The 6426-nt window shown below is 34.6% G+C and overlaps 1 non-coding gene across 1 annotated transcript; it reads right to left on the bottom strand.

Annotated features, from left to right (window-relative positions):
* Positions 1-5619: 5619 nt before the first annotated feature.
* On the bottom strand, positions 5620-5726 carry LOC139886843 (small nucleolar RNA R71). The gene has a single exon (XR_011772704.1). It is a non-coding gene; the product is annotated as a small nucleolar RNA R71 (small nucleolar RNA).
* Positions 5727-6426: the final 700 nt, after the last annotated feature.

Genomic DNA, 6426 nt, shown 5'->3' with positions numbered 1-6426 from the left:
TAGTTCAGAGGTATGGTAACTCTGCATTTAACGATTGGATCCGCCTATTTACTACGCGTAGAACTATATATAGAGAATGGTGTGTTGAATTGCTTAGCACTATAGAGTTAAATAATGAAGTTACTATGTTAGGAGATAAAAGTTTTATTAGATTTCTTTTAGGAGGTACAATGTACAGCATGTCCATGTTGGACATGGCTAGAGCCTTATTAATCTACACCCCTACTGAGATTATTACACCTGATTGTAATAGTTTAATTGCTGAAGGTGAAAGAGTAGATAGGAATTTTAACGCTAACGCCATATGAAGGCGTATGTCAAGATTTAGGGAATTTACGCGGGGTGGAAGACACTCCTATTTAGATATTGATAGAGCAGAGCTCCGGGTAATAAATAGATTCTTAGCATCTCAATTACACAAAGGGGTAGAAACAAGAAAAAATGACCTTAAACGATTTATTTTACCTTAAGTGTATTCGAGACCCGAGGATCTTTGTTAACATTCCTTATTACGTAGGCCACTATTTGTCTAAAGTTGTTGAGGGTATGCAAGCAGGAAGTATTATAGGGGGAGGTATTTTTGTTACTCTCATTAGAGAGTACTTAGGTGTAGATAAAGAGCATGGGGGTCCGATGGTAGAGATTGAGGAACAAGCCAAGAGCATAGGCTTGCAGGTTTATCAAGGTGCAACGGTACTAAAACGGAGGCACAATATGCCAATACCATATCAGGGCACCCATCCACAGATAGAGATTGGGTTCGGATGAAGAGATGGAGGAAGCAGATGACATTAGAGATGTCATTAGGGATATTTATACTGATGTCTTCCAGCATGTAGATGAGGTGGAAATGAATAACCAGTCTAGGCATCATCAGTATGAGCAGTGGAGAGCCGCGGATGAGTATGAGCAATCCAGGTGATGCCAACACGATAGCTGGCAAGTTCATCAGTACCAAATCATGAGCCAGCTATCATATCAGGTACCACATAACTATATTCTGACTCGGCCTGCTTTGTATCCACCACATCAGCCCGACATGCGACCACCCTTTGACCTGTACGACCCCAATCAAGCCTACCAGGACACCTATCACCAACCATGGAACCCGAGCAATGATATGAACTGGAATCCCTATCCAAATCAATAGTGTTCCATTGGTGATTTCTTATCTTCTACTATTTTTATCTATTTATGTTAAACATATAACATTTTGATACTTTTATGTAATGTTTAACATTTTTATTATTTTGTACTAATATTTCATTTTTTGTAAACTGAAAGTGGGATATTAAGTCCCATTTCAAAATACCATGCATGTTTATATTTGTATTATATGTATTTTATCTCATGTACACAACAGGGTAAAACAGCGCATTTTCAAAGACTGGCATTAAGTTCAGCAAAAGCAACTAATTTTGACGACGAGATGCAAAATATTTGTGAAATAACAACTGCAGGAATGAACAAATGATGTGCACCATTTATCATTCAAACAAACAACAATATGTTTGGAAACTTTGGTAAAATTTAATCATTTTTCTACGCTAATCACCCTCAATAATTTAAATTGTTACTGATTTCTTACAAATGAGGGCATTGCAAGATCTTAAGTGTGGGAAGGGATTAAATTCTTTCGGTTAAAAAAAATATTTGACTTATACACTTGGTTTAATAACCACCGTTAAACTTTACTAGTAACGCAGTAGTTGTATTAGAATCTAGTGCTCTCTGATAATAAAGAACAGCCCTAGTCTTATATACTGACTACCCACTTCTAGTAAAATTTTAAAAAAAAAATTCAACTAAATGAACTCAAAATCAGGTTTATACATATTTATGAACGATAAAACTAGGTGTTAACACCGAATTTATTGTTACCTCGGAAAGGACATAAATTGAGAAACAACTCAAAATGCTTGAATTCATTTAAAATGGAATAGAAGATAATAAAAAGGCAAAGAAAGAAAAATAAAAGCCAAGTGTGGGAAAAAATTTACCAAGTTATTTAAAACATATATCACATATTTTTGTACAAATAATTGAAGATACTTTTGTTTTGGACGATATTAATCAGTTTTACCCAGTTTATTGTAATTTAAATGGAATTTAAAAGGAAGTAAAGTCTTTTGAGAAAAAGACACGCGCTTCTTAATTTAGGTCAGGAAGTTGTCGTCCAGACCAGTTGTAGAGTCTATGAAAAACCTTGAAATGTTTTCTCGAAAATCAGCTGGAAATCCACGGACCTCAACATCAAACAGGGTCGCCAAGTGGTCAGACTTATCCTAACCATGAGAGGATCTATCTCGTACAATGGGGGATACCGTGCAAATTAGCTTATAAGACTAATGAATCAGATCCCCAGAAAGGATAATCTCCTTAAAAGATCAAAAATCAGCTTTTAAGCCTGATATTACTCAATCCTTGAGATTAACCTTAAAGATTGAGAATTCAAACTCATGGAATTCGATGATATCTAAACTCGAGCTTGAACGAGAAATATTTTGATCAAAATTTAAACCGATTTGTTTTCTGAAAACCTATTTTCAATACGTTCATTACCATTGAACGTAAAATCCTAGGAATTCACCTGGAATTCATTAGGTCACCTGAACCAAATTGGGTGTCAACCGTAAGAACGGTGGTTGCATAGCATGGTCGAAGATAGGACCTTATGCCAGACCGAAAAACTATAGGGTGATCTTTACTATTGCTCCTACAAAGGATAGTAATTGCATCCGACATGTTATGGACCATGAACATCTACATGTCATTAGACATTGCCTTAACAGTTGCTTGTTCAACGCTTTCCTTTACAACCGGACGGTAGTTTACCGAAAGGCAATATACGGAGCAAGTATACTCGACGTGTTGCTTTCCCAATACAAGGTTAGCAAGTGGGTGACACAAAACCATAAGTTTTGAGCTAAAATTTTCAAATCTGAAACCCACAAAACCCACAAAATTATTTTGCAAACACCGGTGAAGGGTTATTCCGGAAAAATTATCTAGGGTAAAAGCTAGATTGAATTTTCAAAAGATCAAATGTTTTCATAAAGATCCAACTTCCTTAAAGGATCTAAATTTTTATAGTCACGTGGGAGTGTAAACCACAATGCTACTATCATTGTTCATACCGTCGTATCAAAATCACTGATGTACAAAGTGTGAAGAATAAAGAAGTGATTCAAGTATGTTTTTATTTCAAGTACTATATTGCTTGAGGACAAGCAATGCTCAAGTGTGGAAATATTTGATAATGCTAAAAACGAACACATATTTCATAGCATTATCCTTCAAGAAAGACAAGCTTTTAGTTGCAATTGTTCTATTTACAAGTGATATTCGTTTAAATATTAAAAGGTGAAGACAAAAGACAGATTCGACGATTTGAAGACACAAATGACCAAAACGCTAAAAAGTTCAAAGTACAATCCAAGTGGTTCAATTTTTTGATGATAAACGTCCAGAAATTACAAGAGTACAAGCTGCAAAACGCAAAGTATAAGATATTAAATCGTACGAAAGGACGTTCGAAAATCTAAAACCGGGACATGAACCAACTATCAACGCGCGACGCAACGGACTTAAAATTACAAGTCAACTATGCACAAGAATATAATATAATATATATAATTGTATAAAGTTATATATATTATATTATATAATAAATAAATCAAGAGCCGCCCACGTTTTTGGAAGCAAATGGAGCAGGAAAAGCAGGCCATGCGAGCGCATGGCCTGGGTGCCTTATTCCCATGCGATCGTATGGCACCCTGGACCTGGCCACATCTATAAATAGCAGCATATTTCGGGCGTTTTATGTACACCTTCATTCACTGATCTCTCACTCTCTCAATATATATTTATATTTATATTTTATAATTATAATTTTAATATTAAGTTAATAATAAGGTTATAGTGGCGAATGTTTTAAGTTTGTAAGTCAAAATTATGTCCGTGTAACACTACGCGATTAATACTCATTGTAAGTTATGTTCAACCTTTTTAAATTAATGTCTCGTAGCTAAGTTATTATTATGTTTATTTAAGCTGAAGTAATCGTGATGTTGGACTAACTATAAAGACTGGGTTATTGGGCTTTGGACCATAATTGGGGTTTGGACAAAAGACCGACACTTGTGGAAATTGGACTAGGGGCTATTAATGGGCTTTACATTTGTTTAACTGAATGATAGTTCGTTAATTTAATATAGAGATTTACAATTTGAGGTAATTATAAATAACCACATACACTCGATCGGACACGATGGGCGGGATATTTATAAATACTAATAATCGTTCATTTAACCGGACACGGGAATGGATTAATAGTCAATGGACTCATTAAAACATGGGTGGATTACATACAAGGACACTTGGTGTAATTGTTAATAAAGTATTAAAATCTTGGATTGCACACAGTCGATAACCTGGTGTAATCATTAACAATATATTAAAACCTTATTACAGTTTAAGTCCCCAATTAGTTGGAATATTTGACTTCGGGTATAAGGATAATTTGACGAGGACACTCGCACTTTATATTTATGACCGATGGACTGTTATGGACAAAAATCAGATGGACATATCGAATAATCCAGGACAAAGGACAATTAACCCATGGTAATAAATTAAAATCAACACGTCGAAAATCATGATTACGGAAGCTTAAATAAGCATAATTCCTTTATTTTATATCTCATCGCACTTTTATTTATCGTCATTTTATTTTTCGTACTTCAAATTATTTCACTTTTAATTATCGTACTTTTATTTATCGTACTTTAATTTATCGTCATTTACTTTACGCTTTAAATTAAGTTATATTTATATTTAATATTTCACATTAGGTTTTAACTGTGATTTAAATCTTAAAATCGACAAACCGATCATTAAACGGTAAAACTCCCCTTTTATAATAATAATAATATTACTTATATATATATTTATACAAATATAGTTTAAAATAAATATAGCGTTAATTTTAGCTGACTCCCTGTGGAACGAACCGAACTTACTAAAAACTATACTACTCTACGATTAGTTACACTGCTTATAAGTGTTGTAGTAAGGTTTAGGTATATCCATTCAATAAATAAATAAATAACTTGTGAAAAATTGTATAGTATTTAATAGTATTTCATAATAAAATTAATAGTATTACGTACTACACCTCACACACATCATTGGTTATTAATGGAGTCATCGTTATATTAGTTTTGATATAAAAAGACTTGATGTTTCACGGGTTTTGGTCGTAAAAAAAATTTGAGAGCCACACGCACGGGCCAAGGACACGCCATTATTAAGCCAGACATTAATGCGCCAGATTATGAAATCAAAGGACAAATCCTACACATGGTAACTAATCAATGCCAATATAGTGGTACGCCAAAAGAAGATCCAAACGAACATCTTTGAACCTTTAATAGGATTTGTACTCTATTCAAAATCAGAGAAGTTGAGGATGAATAGATCTATCTCATGTTGTTTCCCTGGACTTTAAAGGGAGAAGCCAAAGATTGGTTAGAATCGTTACCTGAAGGAGCGATTGACACATGGTATGTTTTAGTTTAGAAATTTCTTAAAAGATTCTTTCCGGCATCTAAAGCCGTGAGACTTCAAGGAGAAATTGTTATGTTCGCGCAAAAGCCAAATGAAACATTATATGAGGCGTGGAAAAGATTCGGAAAGTTATTGAGAGGATGTCCTCAGCACGGTTTAGACACTTATCACATAGTACAAATATTCTACCAAGGTGTCGACGTCGCTACATGAAAAGACATCGACACAGCAGCTGGTGGTTCCATTATGAATAAAATCGCAACCGAAGCTCACAAGATTATTGATAACACAGCCTCCCACTCACATGAGTGGCACCAGAAAAAAGATATCTTTCATTCATCTAAAGCGGCTAGAGCCGATTCTAGCCATGACTTTGATTCCGTTTTCGCAAAAATAGATGCTTTCGAGAGACGAATGGAAAAGATGAATAAAGATATTCACGCAATACGAATCAGTTGTGAGCAATGCGGTGGACCACACTTATCGAAAGATTGTAACATTGAATAAATGATGGAACAACGTGAGAATGTTTCCTACATGAACCAAAGGCCGGGAAATAATTATCAAAATAATTATCAACCGCCAAGGCCAAACTTCAATCGAAATCAAAACATTCTTTACAATCCAAATGGACCCAATAATAACTTGTATAACCAACAAGGTCCGAATAACCAACCAACTCAAAACAACACTTTCAATCAACAAAGACCTAGTTTGTATAAACCAGCACAACAAACCGAAGAGAAAAAGTCAAATCTGGAAGAAATGGTACAAAAGTTAGTTGAATCTCAAACACAATTTATTACATCTCAAACCCAAACGAATGAGAGGTTTGATCAGTCATTAAGAACTCAACAA

The sequence above is a fragment of the Rutidosis leptorrhynchoides genome, chromosome 1, assembly GCF_046630445.1.
Source record: "Rutidosis leptorrhynchoides isolate AG116_Rl617_1_P2 chromosome 1, CSIRO_AGI_Rlap_v1, whole genome shotgun sequence".
Classification (NCBI taxonomy): domain Eukaryota; kingdom Viridiplantae; phylum Streptophyta; class Magnoliopsida; order Asterales; family Asteraceae; genus Rutidosis; species Rutidosis leptorrhynchoides.
Note: the sequence above shows the minus strand (reverse complement) of the source record. Positions and strands in the feature narration are given on the sequence as shown.